Source organism: Cinclus cinclus, chromosome 2, assembly GCF_963662255.1.
Source record: "Cinclus cinclus chromosome 2, bCinCin1.1, whole genome shotgun sequence".
Classification (NCBI taxonomy): Eukaryota; Metazoa; Chordata; class Aves; order Passeriformes; family Cinclidae; genus Cinclus; species Cinclus cinclus.
The window spans coordinates 65,061,233-65,077,842 of NC_085047.1; the positions used below are offsets into that span (position 1 = coordinate 65,061,233).

The 16,610-nt window shown below is 36.4% G+C and overlaps 1 protein-coding gene across 6 annotated transcripts in view; it reads right to left on the bottom strand.

Moving 5' to 3' along the window:
- PCDH9 (protocadherin 9) overlaps positions 1-16,610 on the bottom strand; it is a 666,436-nt gene that overhangs the window by 558,310 nt on the left and 91,516 nt on the right. The window lies entirely within an intron of this gene.

Genomic DNA, 16,610 nt, shown 5'->3' on the forward strand with positions numbered 1-16,610 from the left:
AATCCTCTGACTGATTGATGATGCAAAAGTGATTTCCAATTGCTGAAGTGTTCACTTCCATTGTGTGTGAATAATGAGGGGCTGAATGTGTCACTCAGCAAACAAAACTGTCAAGTCTCTTCAGTTTGACTTTCCCTGGTTTAGGCTTGAATGCTTTTTTCTTTCTGGTGCCTTTTTTTTTTTTTCCCTTCAGTTTAAATAATGTGCATTTATTGGTATAAGACTTTCCAGGAATACAAGCAATTCAACTCGTGGCATGAACATGAATACAGGAAGGTCAGTGAAAAAAAAAAAAAAAATCTCTTCTGTGGAAATTTAAGCTGGCCTACTGGGAGGAAAAAGCATAATTAAAGTATATGCATCCTGCACTAATCAAACAGAATCTATTCAAAGTGACTAAGAGGAGGACAAAGTAAAGCATTGTTTTGATACCCAATAGAGGAAAAAAAGTTACTAACAGATGTGAAGGCCAAAGCATTTAATGTCCTCTTTGCATTAGTTTTAATTAAAAAGGTTAACAATGAGAAAGTGACTAGCATAACTAATTCAAAAAAACTAAAGAATGATTTCAATTAAAAAATACAGACAGAAAAGGTTATAGAGTACTTAAGTAAATTAGTTTTCAGAGCAGATGTGCCTGATGAACTTCCTCCTAGGGTATTTAGAGAATTGGTAAAGCCATCTCAGAATCATGTCGCCATCAGGAAAGCAATCTGGGAAGCACACGAGGTATCAATAAAATGGAAAAAGCAAAAACATAATATTCATCCTTCAAAAGAGTGGAAACTGAAATAACATTTTTTTTCTGACACCTATTAAGTCTTAGAAAAGCTCTGGAACAAATAAACCACATGATTTTTAAGTAGCTGTAAATATGAAAAGGACATAAGAATGGTAAAAAAACCCCCACAATTAGTTAAGAATAGTCAATCATTTAAGAACAAATCTAGCCAACAAAATTCAATGTCTCCACAAAATGGTAACAAATCTTGTGGAGAGGTGAATTACAAACAAGGTAATTTGTATTTGTACCCTTTGCTACATAGAAAATCCTCACGCAAATAAAAGAGGAAAATTTGTCTAAATGTTAATAGTATTGTGTGGGTTCAAAATTGATTAGGCAACAGTACACAAAGTGTAATCATGATTATGCTGTTGCTTAAAATTATCTTTTACATTTTTTCCCCCTCTAACAGGCTTGTTTGAAGTTTTAACGAAAAAGCCCTGAAGAGAGTGCTTATTGCACATAAAGACTACACATAAGTACTGGACCTGCCAGGGTCTTGAACAGTCAGCTGGAATGCAAATTTCTGAAGGGCGGGAGCAAATCTAGATACCACAATTGTGTAGGTAAGGTTTATCAGAGAAGGACCTAGGGATTCAATCTCAATCCAATCTGGAAATATATCAAAAGAGTTGTTCTGTTGCAAGAAATGCACCTTGAATATGTAAAACTGAAAAGTACCCGCACAATACAAAATATAAATCTTCTGCTTCACTCCAGTTTTTAGGAAAACTCCAGATAGATTATTCCTATTCTGTTTGGGGCAGCGCAAATAGAGAGAAATGAATAGGAAAAAGTCAAAAGGAAAAACTGTCATGAATCTGACCATGAAGGAAATATTTAATAACACATGATTGCTATTGTCTTTATCTCCAGCCTCCTCTTCTTTAAGTTTTAACAATCTTTTAATGTAGAAAAAGTAGATCTAAAGAGGAATGCCCTATCTGTGATAAAGAACTAGTGGAATTAAGTTGTGCCAAGATGCTGAAAAGATTTCTAACAGTTAGATTACTGCAGCACTAAAACAGATTGCTAAGCAAGCCTTGGAGTTCCTGCAGTTGGGTGTCTTTAAAATACCTAGGCCATTCCTGACAGATGTCTGTATCCTAATCCTGCTTTGGAAGGGACTGGATCATCATCCATATTATTTTCCCCCTTTTTTAACCAATTTCAAACATAAAAGAACTTTTAAAGAGAAACTCCTACCTTCTTTTACACACAGTCTACCAGAAATACTAGCTGTACATTTAAGAATTATTATAAATCAGTTCTGCAGAGTCAAGCTCTCACCTCTGTAATGCCATAGGTGGCTATCTACATCTGAAATTATAGAACTCTAGAATTCTTTGCTACTTTCTCAACCGTTACTTGATCAGACCATTTGTTTTCAGACTGCAGAATAAATCAGATTCAGACAGATTCAAATTCCACTGAAAAATTGCAAGAGTGATTTGAATACGACATTTTAAAGCTCATGAATACAGTTTGAATACACAACTCAAAAATGAGTATAGGAAATTCAGCTATAAAAGTAGAAATGTCTGCAAAAACTGATGTTATAAAAATACGTGTGCACAGAATGATGTGATAATGAGCCATACATCAGAAAAAATTATAGCAGACAACATGAATGGAAAACATATTTAAACTCAAAAGGACACCTGTGCCAGTGTTAAAAATGATTTATTACATGAATTGCAGGTCAGAGCAGACAATACTTCCCTACAAGAATAAAACAAGAAAGGGTCTCTTTCCACTCAAAATTGGACTATTACAAGCATTTCTAAATCAGTGTCTCATCTAGTGCAGTACAATTATCTCAAATTAGCATACTATAAACAGCACTATTAAGAAATTTAAAGGCTTTGACTAAATGAAGAAAAATTCAGCTACAGTCATCACACAAATCTTAATTAAGGCTGCTTTCTCTGGCATACAAAAAGAAAACAAAAACACAACCTTTGGACAAGCTGCTGCTATTCTCAGGCGAGTCAATCACATAACATGCCATAGCTTTGCTGGCAACTCTAGGTCAACAGTTATGTCAGTGAGGTCAACTACAAAATAACCTTGTGTCCGTATGTAACTTGTCCTTTCTGGCTTCACATTCTCATTGCTACTCCAGTATTACAACAGCTGCATATATAATGGATACATATTTGTGCAGGCATATAAACATGTGGTATAGCAAACCATTTCAGAAACTAACTGCAAATAAAACTTATGTTCTTTTTCATTTTTCCAATTAAGTTGGGTATTTTTTATTATAGATTACCAATGCATTCTGAATTTTTAGTTTAATTGCAAGTATCTATTTTCAGACTATTTCAACCATTTCACAAGTAGACAACAGTATGTTATTGATGTACTCCATAATTTTTATTACAGTGTCCTCCTTGACAAGAAAGGCTCAAAAAAAGTAAATTTCTATCCTGTATTTTTTTTATCTTCTTAATTTTATATATTTGAAACATTCAGAGGGGAGTGCCATGCAAATCTTACATTAAAGAAAAATTGTTGCAAGAAAAAGGATATTGCATAATAACATAGCCATATCTAAACCATAGCTTGACTACTCATTCTAAAATTAGAAATTACTACTAAAATACATAACTATAACTCTGATGAATGTGATGTCGATTTTCAACATAGGTAGGAACATATGCTGGATTCCAGGTTTATCACTGTCCCCAGATTCCCTATCCAATACACTGAGCCATAAAGAGGAAGAAATGTGCCACCAAGGGTGGAGAAAATGCTGCTGCATTTCCTGAATGGGGCAAAATGTTTCATTTTTAACCCAGGTTAAAAAAAAAAAGTTTCATGCCACATTAGTGTTTCTTGCACTCAGGATTGAAGAACCTGAAGTAGCAAAGGATTTAATGGCATCCCTAATTCTCAGAGTTGCATCAAAGCACCCACTCTAGACCATGAGGGCTGCACACTGCATATTAATTCCGTGTGGCCAGTGCAAATTCTTTTGCTGGGTCTTTTGTTAAGAGCATTTTCTTAATGACTGTAAGAGCTAAAACTTCCCTGGAAAGTTTTTATTCCTGAGAACAAAACAACTGATGAAATAATGTGACTCTATATTTGTATTATCCTATGCAGATGAAATACGGTCTTTTACCATCTAGATCAGAGAAAATGCAAAGATAAGCTCTAACCACTCAGTTTTTAATATTCTGCCACAAAACAGTGAATAACTCCTATTGAATTCTTGACCAAAATCACACAAGAAATTTAGGAGCAATTTCTTTACATTATTTCTATATATCCACAATTTCCATATATTTATCACTATAAATTGCTGTACAGAAAGATCGTGTTCAACAGGTGGCAAATCCTACCAAAGAAAATACCTGATATATAAGATACAGTGATATTCAACTCTGCTGTATACCCAAGCCTATGAAATTCAACATATTTTGTTCTGCTCTGACCTACACCAATACAATGCTATGCTGAGTTCTTCCTAGTCAAATACCTGATAAATGGATCAGTTACAAGAAGCAATTGACTATAAAGCAAGCTTCTGAACATATCTTCATTGCATTTGTCACTGAAATAAATGAATAAATCTTTCAAATCACTACTGTGGTGCACTCCCAAAAACCCTCACCATGAAATCTGAAGTGCAGTACTCTGAGCCATAGGTTGTTTCTTTGACAAAACCCAAGCATGTTAGTTGTCTTGATTTGTCTTTCATCCTCAGTAATTACTTTTGCTCCATATGGTCACAAGTTAAGTGCCTTCTACTTGCATGCAAAAAAAGCAGCTTTTTTTTCCTGATACCAAAATTGCCCACATTTTGCATCATGCAAGGAGCTGGACTGCCAAGTCAAACATACTAGTGTGGGCTTGGCAACACTATGGCAATTTTTGATAAAATTTTCCTTTGTCACTATTACAGATAAAAGTAGTGGAACAGACAGCATTAAAAAAAAAAAATATTTCTCAGCTTTTCACAGGATTCTTGGAATTCTCACTTCTCTGTGTCCTGCTTTAGAGTAACAGGTGCTAATCATTCAGAAAATTAGATCCATGCAAGACCAATTCAGTCACTTGCCTGTGGAGGTGGTAGGTGCAAAGGCAAGACCAAAAAAGAACAGGAATATTAAGCCATTTGATAATAAAACAGTTTCACATCATGCTTATGCTACTTTAAGCTTGCCTTGCTGCAAAGACCAATTTATCTGTTTCTTGCTTTACTTGATGTCACAAGAAATGGAGCTAAAATAGTGAGAACAAGAGAATTTGGGAAAAAATCCTGGTGTATACAATAACCAATGCAAAGCCATTTTATGCTTGCTGTAGTGTTTTATAAACATAGAAGGGAAGCTGCCACTTTTGGACCTGTCAGTGGAAAAGAATTTTTTTTAAAAAAAAGCATGCTACAAGTCTCACAACACCATTTTCTGAACACTTAAAACTCTGGTCACCATAATTTCAGCTAATTCCTAGAGCAAATAAATTTCACCCAATCATTTACTGCCAGTTTGGAATACAGACAGGCTGTCCCAAAGGTTAATTTAATTTTAGGCAATTTAACTCACTTTCTAAAACCCACACAAATTTCAACAAGGATTTCTGGAAACAAATCACTAAAGCATCAAGCTGCTTTGTAATCATGCCCAGCACTTAGGTAGAAAGCCCATTCAGGAATATGCCAATGGCTAGCTATTAAAATAGAATTAAACTAATAAACCTGGAAAACTGTTCATACCAGCTTTACTTTAAAATAAAAACAAAGGTAGCACAGGTTTGTTTTGTTTTTTTTTAATTTGAATTCAAAGCTTAGATATAAACCCTTTAGATATAAACTTGTGAGAGCAACAACAAAATGCTGTGAGATTGAGCCAAAGAAGGCAGATAGCAATTTAAAATAGCTTGAACATGTGCCTTCATAAGCAGAAAGGGGTTAAACAGTGAAATATTGAAGAATGAAATTAATCTCTATTTTCTTTGCAATATATCAAACTAAGGAGTAAAAATAATATGCTAAGGTTATGTACTTCAGCAATTATGCCATAATTAAACAACATCCATTTCATACTCACCCTGTAGTTCAGTTTACAGATCACCACATTAGTAGGTATTATACCAACTTTCCTTTGAGTTAACTTGAGCACAGTTTTCACCCTGCAATGCAGATACTGCCTCTAACTATTATCTTCTATTAGCAGTTTTGCTCTCCCCCATCCAAGTGTGCAGCTCTGTCAAACACACACACACACACACTAAAGGAACTTCTTAAGTTTTGGAAAAAATGAAAGGATCAGACTGCTACTCTGGAGTTTTGAGACCCTCAGAGCAAATTCCTGACTGAAAAGGCAAGCAGAACATACTCTGAGTGCTGCAACAGAGTATCATGAAGAAAAAAAAACTCTTTTTTTTCCAGTCTTCATCTTATAAAACTATATTATCCAATTACAACTCTCAGAAAAAGATAAATTACCTAAAATGAGACATCTGCCAGCATTTACCAGGTCTCTTAAAAATCATCATAGGTTTCTCCTAAACAAAGGGTGAAACTGGAGCTGCTATATTCTAAACTTAGTGTTAATGGTTTTCATCTTTTCCACTGTAGGGCTAAAATGAATATTTTATGGAGAATCAGTGTAGGAAACTCTTTGGGGAAAGTAGTCTAAGAGATTCTTAGAAATCAATGTTTCCTTATGCATATTTATTTTTCCTCACAATGCTCTCAAAAATAGCAGATTTTTTTTTTTTGTTGTTTTAAATCAAATCTTCACTTCTTCCCTTAAATAAAAGGCCAAAGCAAGAACAGATTGTGAAGCCATTATATTCATGAAGAGAAAAAGAGAGGTTAATTCAAAATTCTATGGTCTGTTGAACCCAATATCCACACGTTCCCCAAAGCAACAACAAACGCACCACGGAAACTCAATCAAGGCATCAAACCCACTCCAGCAAATGTGTTGTGCCAACCCATTATTAATGTTGCCTCTCAGGGAAATTCCGTATCAGCATGAACTTGCTGAAAATATTTTTCACAAATTCGCATTATACGATTTCCTTGACATTAAATGCCATAGATGGCAAATTAGCAGAGGCCTCGGAGACACAAGACATTCAAGGATGTGTCCTGTTCACAGAACCAAACTGATGAGCAAGTTGCACAAGTACACTCAGAGAGGGTTTAATACAATGACATTAGCTTTCAGCGAATTTGACAGGTTATAGATAAGAAAGCTGTCCTTGTGAAGAAAGTGTCTATGGACTCATTCTCCTGCATTCCTGCCCATGCCAATCACAGGAACAGGAGTGAAATATCAGTGAACCAACATAGCTGAATCAAGCCATTCAGCACAAGCGTATGGAGCTTAATTGTGTTCCCTCACATCTTTTCCTACTGCCAAATAAAAACACCATTGTTCTTGCTGAAGAATTCCCTTTCATGTCTCAAGGATCTCGGCCAATTTAGTTGTGAGAGTCACCCTGCACACCCAAGTGGAAGCAAGGGGATCTCACATCTTCAAATTCATCCTCTCACCCTCTTTATGGAATTAAAATTTGAATGCAGCAAGCACTGCTGAACACACTGAGAAAGTTCATTCAGCAGGTGCTTACACAAAAAAAAACAAAAACAAACACGTCATGTTACAATTTGTATGCAAGCTACATGCATGCCATCTAAAAATGCATGCTAACTGCAACTCAGCCTCACAATTTGAGAGCACCAATCTTATCTGAGGTGATAATACAAACATCCACTTTCATAGTTAAACAGCTGCAATAGGTGGGAGAAAGAAGAAGGGAAATACTTTCCATAATGTGACCTAATTAAAACTCTACATAATAAAGGAAATTGATGGCACAGACGTACAGATACTAAACACATTTTTTAAAGATTCTAAACCACATTGGGATGTGAGTATTCATTAGCAGGCTCTGTGAGATGAGAGAACATAAGAAGAAATTTCACAAGAATCTTCTGTAATGCCACTGACTGAATCATTCTGAAATTCCATATTATTTTTTAGAAAATACGTCACTTAATAAAACATTAACAATGATACAGCACATATGAAGCTTTTTAAAGGCATTATTAGCTATCACTTATAAATCAGTTAAAGACAGTTTAAAGTCTGATAAGCATTATTTAGTTATCAAACTCAAGGTTTATAATGGTAGTTACTTTGTAGTTTTAAGACCACTTATTGAAATAAAACAGGACACGTAAAAGCATTTTCACTGAGGTGAAGGGAAAAAGGGACTTGGATGAAGTATTAAAGAGCATGTTGAAGTATTAAAAACTCAATAAGGATAACTCATTCAGTAGGAGAACAAATAGAATTCTGTATTCATTTCTTTAAATGTCTGCACTGAAAAATCAGCTCTTGGCATGTGTCACGCAGCTGGGACAAAACAAGACTGTAATTTCATTTGGTGCTCCAGTTGGATTTGATTTTCCAACACCTCCTGCAATAACGACAAACTGTTGTTTTTGCAGAAGTCTGGGCAACTAACCCTACAGAAAGCTTCTGAAAACACACTGGTTGGGAATGGAGGAAACTGTGAAATGCACAAGCCAACAGTTTTATTTTGTAATAATTCTATCTTTTGGCATGACCGCCGTATGCTGGGTTTTTGTTTTTTTGGTTTTTTTATATATTTATCAGTTTTTCATTAGAAATTAGTGTTTTTCTTCTGTTTCAAAAAATCCCTTTATTAGGGCAAACATCTTTTATTACTCGCCTTTAAAGCCCATGAACCTGTCAAAGGTAACCACATATTCACAATATCGCGTTAGGCTGCTTCATATTTTATTCCAAATCCTGAAGAAGAAAGCAATATTCAGATGAAGATGGACCAGAATCAGAACTGTAAATTAAATCAAACACATTTAAAAATGAGATTTATAGCACATTTGCTTCTTCAATCTACAGCTCATTTATTTTAAATACCTCTTCCTAATGAGCAATTTTCTGGATGTCACCACAATTTATGAGAGTCAGCATCCAATTGTAGTACAAGCAACATATTTATATCAGTTTATTTGGTCAGGAAAGAGCAATATAACCTGACATATATATAGAAATCATTAATTTGTCTGTATTCTGGGACAAAAAGATTACAACTGTATATAGGAGTGTCAAGCAGCATGTAAAGTACCCTTTTTGATCACATAAATGAGATTCTTAAAATAATGAACAAATGCTGATCTAAAGTCATTCTTCCAAGGAGAGTAGTAGGATTCTATCTACTAAATATAAGCTGGATTCAGACTCATGTGAGAAGCATGGACCAAAATCCAGGTTAATCTGCATGCATCAGGCCGCCTGAGCCCACAAAGAGAAAAATCCTGTCCCTCGGTTCTTACCCCTTCTTTCCACCCAAGATACTTAACAGCCTTTATCAAATTATTTCCATGTGGTCCAGAAAGGCAGAATGAAGATAATGAGACAGTTTTGAGTTTCTGACCCTCCCCCTCTACAGACAAAAACCAGAAAAAGTGTCTCATTCTTAATACAGTTCACTTTGTTACTAGTTTTCTCATGGTGTATTATGGCTGTATCATTTATGTAGGCTCCTAGGTTTCCCCCACACTGGAGAGAAAGGATAATTAAAAGTCCTTTAATTAGAAAACTATCCTGTTAGTGGTAAGAAGAATAAAATCTTACAGACTGATGAAGAAAACTGTCATATTCATTACAATGTGAAACATATTAACAGTAGGGAAGCTCTAACTTTAAAAGAAAGGATGAAAATAGGTAAAATAGTAACTATCCTAATTTCTCAATTCAGTGGAAGTTTTGATATGCACTAAACTTGCGGTAAAAATGAGTTATGAAAATAACTGTCATAAAGGCCGTTTTTAAAACATGAATAAATCAAACAAGTTCCTATTTTTTTTCTCAAATATTAAAATCTGTAGCTTGTACAATTAATGCAGTTGAAATAGTCAGACTTTCAAAGCAACCATTTATTCTATACAATAATGTTTCATCAGGATTTTTATTGTGTTTGTTTTCATGGATCTCAATACACAATACATCCTGTGCAAGGAAAAAAATGTAATTCATTTTACCAACCACGCAAAGTCAAAAGAGAGATGGAATTTGCATGTTGCATGTTGTGAATGAAAATTGAGATTGTATGTAATAAGCATCTCTAAACCTTAATGAGTTATTGAGCTGTGTGTCTCCTAGTGTGTCAGTGATTCTTTTAATTTATTTTCTAGTTTCAACACAACTTTTCTGTAGGAAAAGAAAGCCCAAATGAAATGAAAGGGGAAAATATACAATGAAGCAAAATTAATAATACCCAAATACTATTGAAATTAAAACTGTATTTGCCCCAAGGTGAATGCATGGTAAGAATCAAACCAGGAGTGACTATAGCCCAGAAGCTGCAGTTACAATCATCCCTGGGACTTCACAGTTGCTCTCCAGAGGCACATAAGCATACAGAAGCAGGAATGATAGCTGCTGCTTAAAATACTGAACATTTTTAAACATCAAAGGAAAATAATTTTATTTTCCCTCAAGATTAAATGAAGGAACTCAAACAAAATACATATCTTGTACTTGAACATTTTTTTTTTCCAGCAACACCAATTTTAGCAAAACCATACCAGCTCATAATTGGATGGAAAACATCTAAGTAACAAATAGAAGCCAGAACAAAGGATGCATATATGAGATAGAAACACATGCACTATCACACAGATTAGGAACAAAAAAAAAAAAAAAAAAAAAAAGGGCTAGATGATTTTAAACAAAAGATGTGGACTCAATATTCCCTACAAACAAAGGGCAGGGTTGGTGAAATCACAATGAGGTTCCCTCTTCCACAAGTGGTGAGAGACTGAAATGGTTAATGGCTTAAACATTGTTAAGATCATCGGAGGACTTGTGCCTGCTGTAGCAAACTGTGCAAAGACACATCTGCTCAGCTGCAACCACGAAAGATCACCCCTCCCCAAATACACCTACAAACTGGAATTCAGACTGCAATAGGAATTTAGAGAAGTCTAAGGAGAAGTTAATAAGGCTCAGAAGAATATATCCATGAGTGGGAGAGACTGGAATGTTGGTGGCTCAAACAATCAAGGACAAGCTGCCCATGTGCAAAGTAATCTTCTAGGTGTAGTGGGAGAGCACGGCCAACACCTCAGGCTACAGCTGGTGTTGAATCAGACAAGGACAGAGGCAAACCCTGCAGGCAAATACTGTCTCTTTGTCATTACTCAAGTGACCTAGCTGTGATAACTCCCTTTTGGAGAAGTACTGGGGCATACACACAGCCTGGAAGTATCCAACCCTGCTGAGGGGCCAAGATGGGCCACGACTCACTCAACTCTGCTGACTTAACATTGCAACTGCAACACTTTAAAAGATGTCAAAAACTCCTGTAATGTCCCATGATCCAGTATTACATCATTCAGTGTAGTGCTCCAGGCCCCAGGGAAGGTTCCAAGGCCCTTCCCTCTAGACTATGCATAATATAAACCCAAGGGACTTCCTGTTTGGGGGGCTTTAGTCCCACACCCTGCCCCACCCCAGATGGATCAAGTCTTCAACCACCACTTTGACCACTAGATGTCAAACTTCAACAATCAACAATCAAGTCTAGCCACCGAGATCCACAGGTGGTGATATCTAACCTCATCCTTTCTTTCTTTTCCTTACACATTTTCTTGAGTGTTACTGTCATACTTTTACATTGCTAAGTTACTATAGATAATAATAACCAAAACCATCACAACCAAATCATTCTAAAATAAACCCTGTGCACACGTATAGTTTCAGTCTGCCCCACCCCAAAGGGATCTATTAACTAGAATTTGGGTTACCCTCTTCTTTAGGGGTCAGTAACTTCTGTTAAATGGCTATGGACAAGTAAATTATTTTGTGGCCCTTTAAGTTCTACTACTGCAACTCACCACTACCCATAAGAAAAGAATTAATACGCTTACAAGTTCATGTCCTCCAGATCTGCAGTGATAGCAATATTACAGAATTTCTGCTTGATCTACTTTGCCATTCAAAAAGTTTTCTTAACATCTAACCAAAAAAAAAAAAAAAAAACAAAAAAAACAAAAAACCACTTTTTTTCTATTTAAAAAACAGTATTTTTTGCTTATCTAAGTTTGCTTAATCACACTTTCAAATGACCTTTTACATAGCACAGCTGAGCTGCATCAACAGATCGTGTCTAATTACATTTCAATTAACACCACCTAAGAGTACTCACAAAGTCTGCTGTTGAAACTCAGAGGTTGTGCAGTGACCATGAAGCTTCTCTAACTCAGTCATACACCTGATGAAGGCACAAAATCAATTTTCTTGCCTTCTCAGGACTGACAACCTCCTCTAGTCCAGACAAATCCATGAAAAACGCTTGCTAGATCAGTTTCCATAGTAAGCAGTCTTGGATCACATCTAGCAAATCTAGCTCCATGCACAAAGTTGAAGCAGTTGCTGCTGCTTCATCGAACAGGCTAGGATGCAGATTCTGAACTGGGCTGAACTCATCTTTCTTCATGGGAATGAGAATGATGTCTCCCACTCACACAGGGAGATATTAATGCATAAGTTAAATGACTTACAGTGAAGTAAATTGGGAAAATAAACTAACAAAAGCTTAACCTAATAGCATAATTTCAGTACTCTATCATTGCCACATTAAAAAGTGAGAGACAATGAGAAGTGTTTGCAAAAATAGGCTAATGATCCAGACTCATCACCTCAGAGATGACAGACATTGGTCAAAGGACACCTACACATAGTCAGGTGGATTCAGTGCACCAAAAATTAAAAACAAAACAAAACAACCCCCAAAATAACCCCCAACAACAACACAATAATTTTATTATCTCATTCCCAACATGATTAGGATTAATTTGCTGCCATTATCCCAGAAATGCATACCACATAGCCATTGCTGAAAGCCTCAGTAGAGCTGTGCTGGCAAAGTACCTGGAAAGAGAGCCTAATTGTACCAGGTCTGGAATGATCTCCCAACAAGAAGGGCTTAAACACAAGCAGCATACAGAGAGCAGTAAAGGAAAAAAAGTACTGGGTACAGACACAGATGCTTTCTAACATCTTTATTCATCCTGAAATAAGCTAAAGCTACTGGTGAAATTGCACAATTCTGAAGAGTTAGGTAAAAAATTCTGACTAATAAGTGAAAATGCAAATTTATGCTTCCACTCAGAGATTATTATAAAAATCAAGTTCCTCCCTTCATTTTTTTTCTCTACTTAGTATGCACTGCATATTTGACCACGCTAGCTAAATGTGGTCCATTCCACTCCAGCCTAAGTTAACTCATTTACACCCATACCATGACTATCTAGCAAATTCAACTTCTTGAAGTAAGATAATTTGCTCCTACAAGAAACTTTGCTTAGCAATGAAGTTACACACCTTCACAGGATTCCCAAGAGATCCTACCTGCTCACGTACCTTAAATCTCTTCAGTAACTGTGTAAAAATACAAGCACACAGGTCAGGAGGTGTATTTCAATAGGCAGTAGATATTAAAGCACAAATTAGACGGCGACTTTAGAATATTGCTCCTGAACACTTTCATAAAGATATCTAAAATTACTTTCCAAAGGCATTTGTTGTGACAATACACAGATCTCAGCAGTAAGACAAAGGACCACAGCGTGATATCCCCAGTCATGTCAGCTTTCTGTCTTTTTCCTCATGGCTGTCCCATTTTTCACTGAGAAGTTTTTGGGGGGGGGGGGGGGTTTGTCTTTTTTTCCTTATTTCCCTGTTAAATTTCAAGACAGGTCAAGGGATAATTAAGTTCGCAGCATATGGAGTTTCAGTGTGTTTTAGAAAGAACACTTGAGCTCCTTAGCACTGCAGTGGCCATAATGCTACTGCTGAAAGAATCCTTTCATTACATTACGCATATTATACTGCACACAAAATACACATGTACACATTCTTTGCACTGATGCAGTGCGTTATATAAAAACAAACAAAAATCAAAAGAAATTACTTACAAGGAAAACACAGTAGTGTTATTTTCCAAAACTTTTGAAGAGGTATCAGAGTATTAAGAATCATATAACTACTCACAGAAATTAAATCATCATTAAAAAAAATAATAATAGCAAGGGTATCTGGATCTTTATGAATGCATGTTATCTGCTTTTCTTTAAAAAAGTTGTGATTCCAAGCTATCTGATGACCTAACATTCATATGGATCTGTAATATTTTCATAACTCAGTTCTCCTTTTCTGGTGTGGTTAATCTCTTGGTACCATTAAAACACACAACAAAATGTAACATCTGCTTGCAATGTGTGTTAAAGGTGGAACTTCCCATCAAAGCACTAAATTTTTGGATAAATTTTATACTTATTGGTTTTGCCAAAATTCTCAAAGCTTCTGCAAATATTAAGATTCACAAACTTCAGGTGACAAACATTAGAGAATATAGAGGGAAGGTAAATGGAAATAAATTTACTTCCTGCCTTTATTCCAGCTCCCTCCCCATGTTGACTCGCACATCATCTGCCATTCTCAGGTGCCGTATCTTGGTGTCCTAGGTTTGTGTGGAGTGTCTTTAATCCTGCAGGGCAGTGTCTGTGAGTGCCAGCCCTGGCAAACAACTCCAGCCTACCCACTGCAGGGCATGGCTGAGCCCCAAAGCCAAGGAGAGCCATCTCAGAGGAGGCAGGTTTCAGAAAGGGCACAAGCAGAAAGAAGTGAATGGGGAAAGAAGTGTGAGAAACAGCCCTGCAGACACTAGGAGAGGAGAACGAGCTCAAGATGCTGAATCAGAGATATCCCTGCAGCTTGTGGAGGACCCCATGACAGAGGAAGTTTATCCTGAATGACTCTGGCCCATGGATGTCCCCACACTGCAACAGGGAAAAACAAAGAAGAAGGAGCAGCAGTAAAGGGCTGTTGTGTACTGACCCCATACATGTTGTGTACCCCCATTCCCCATTCTCCTCCATCTCTTGGTGAAGAGGAAATTGGTGAGGGGAAATTGTTTCAGTTTTCCTTCATTTTTTAACATCCAGCTCTATGCTATTTTTTTTTTTAATATAAATAATATTTTTCCCAGTCAAGCATGATTTTCCAGTGATGGTAACTGATAACACATCTCCCTGTCTCTACCTTAACCCATTAAATTTTTCTTCTTATTTTCTGTCTACCCTGCTACTCAAAAGTCAAAGAGCCACTGGGTGGCCATCTGGAAAAGACCAACACACCACTTCATACCCTGAAGATTTTCACACACTTAAGTTCCCACTTCTGAAGACACAGGGAGGAGTCTTGGTTTCAACAGAAGTCAACTGTTTTCCAAGAGCAGATTTAGTCCTATGAGGATCAATAAACTAGAATATCTTCTGTCTCCTTTTTCTGAGGCATGATTTAACAGAAACTCTCAAGCACTTGCAGAAGATGGAGGTCTACACAAGTACCCCTTAAAAAATAAAACCTGGCTGTAGAAAGAACAATTAGTGCAAATTACCCAGTAGTTCAAGGACAGATACAGTTCAATTGTTTTTCAAGAATATTCCAACTCCTATTGCCAAGCAAAGTGTCACAGCCACCTGACTATGAGCTATCACAGGGTACTTTTAATTAGTGCTGTTGAAACCATACATGACGATCCGTAACTCTGCTTATCCCTTCTATTATCTTGCTTAAATAGCTGTCTCCTTGTGGCAGTGGTTTATGGGTTCCACCCCAGACACAGAACTCTCCCTGCACTCTACATGGATGGCTAAAGATCTAGACAAGGTTCAGCCTCGGACACACATGCAAAAGTTTGGCACGGCAATGCTCCAGATACAGCCACTGCTTCCTTTCCTACATCTCAGCATGACTGCCTACTCCACAACTTATATTAGAAAAATAAGCACTGTTGAGAATTTAATGATGTCTTTGCCTTTCACTGACAACAGATTATGCTTGTTAAAGTTTTTTGTTTGCTATTGTTTTACATCTAGTTTCTGGCACTAGCTGTTTTTATACACTTCTTTCCACTCAGACAAGCAAGAACAGCTATAGTAGCAGCATGAAAAAAATGCTTCTTATTCATTTTTCTCTACTGCCTGGGAATCAGATTTATGAAACACTATGAAACAGATATGAACTACTTTATATAAAAGAATTTTCCCCTCCTTCACCACTGGCCCTGAATTTTGTGTTAGCACTGGAAGGGGAATAAGTTTGTTTATGTGAGCCAGGGCACTCCTGAAAACACGATTATAAATCTCAAGTGGCTACAGCAGGGAAATATTTATTTTGTTTAAAACAAATGGAGAAACTCTGGGATTATAACTGGAATCATATGTTATAAATCAGTTTATTGAATAACACAGTCTTGGAATAATCACTGTCCTGGGACATAGCTTTCTACTTCCACAAAGCCAGCTACAGTCTGTGTTGGTAATAATAAACATTAAAAACCAGAATTGCTTTTTCTTTCTTCTTATGGACCTTTTAAAATGGTTTCAGGCCTAACCCTTAGGGATTACACAAGCCAGACAAACTAAAAGTTAAACCAATCATAATTTCCTTTATGCCCTTTCCTAAAATGGTGTTTTCTCTGCTATCATTAATGTATTATCTTCATTGTGGAGCTTATGCTTTTCATACTGTGAGAACCTAAACACCAGACATTAACACTAAGATACTACATCTGGAGGATAGGACTCATGTGTTTGTTAATAGTGTAAAGAAAAGCAAACACCAAATCTCATTTTCTGAGAAAGGCAAGAGAGTTTCAGGACTTAAAAATTAAAAATAAATATATACATAGATAAATAAATAAAGGAGATTCCTGACTGTCAAAACAGGGGCAGTTAGATACC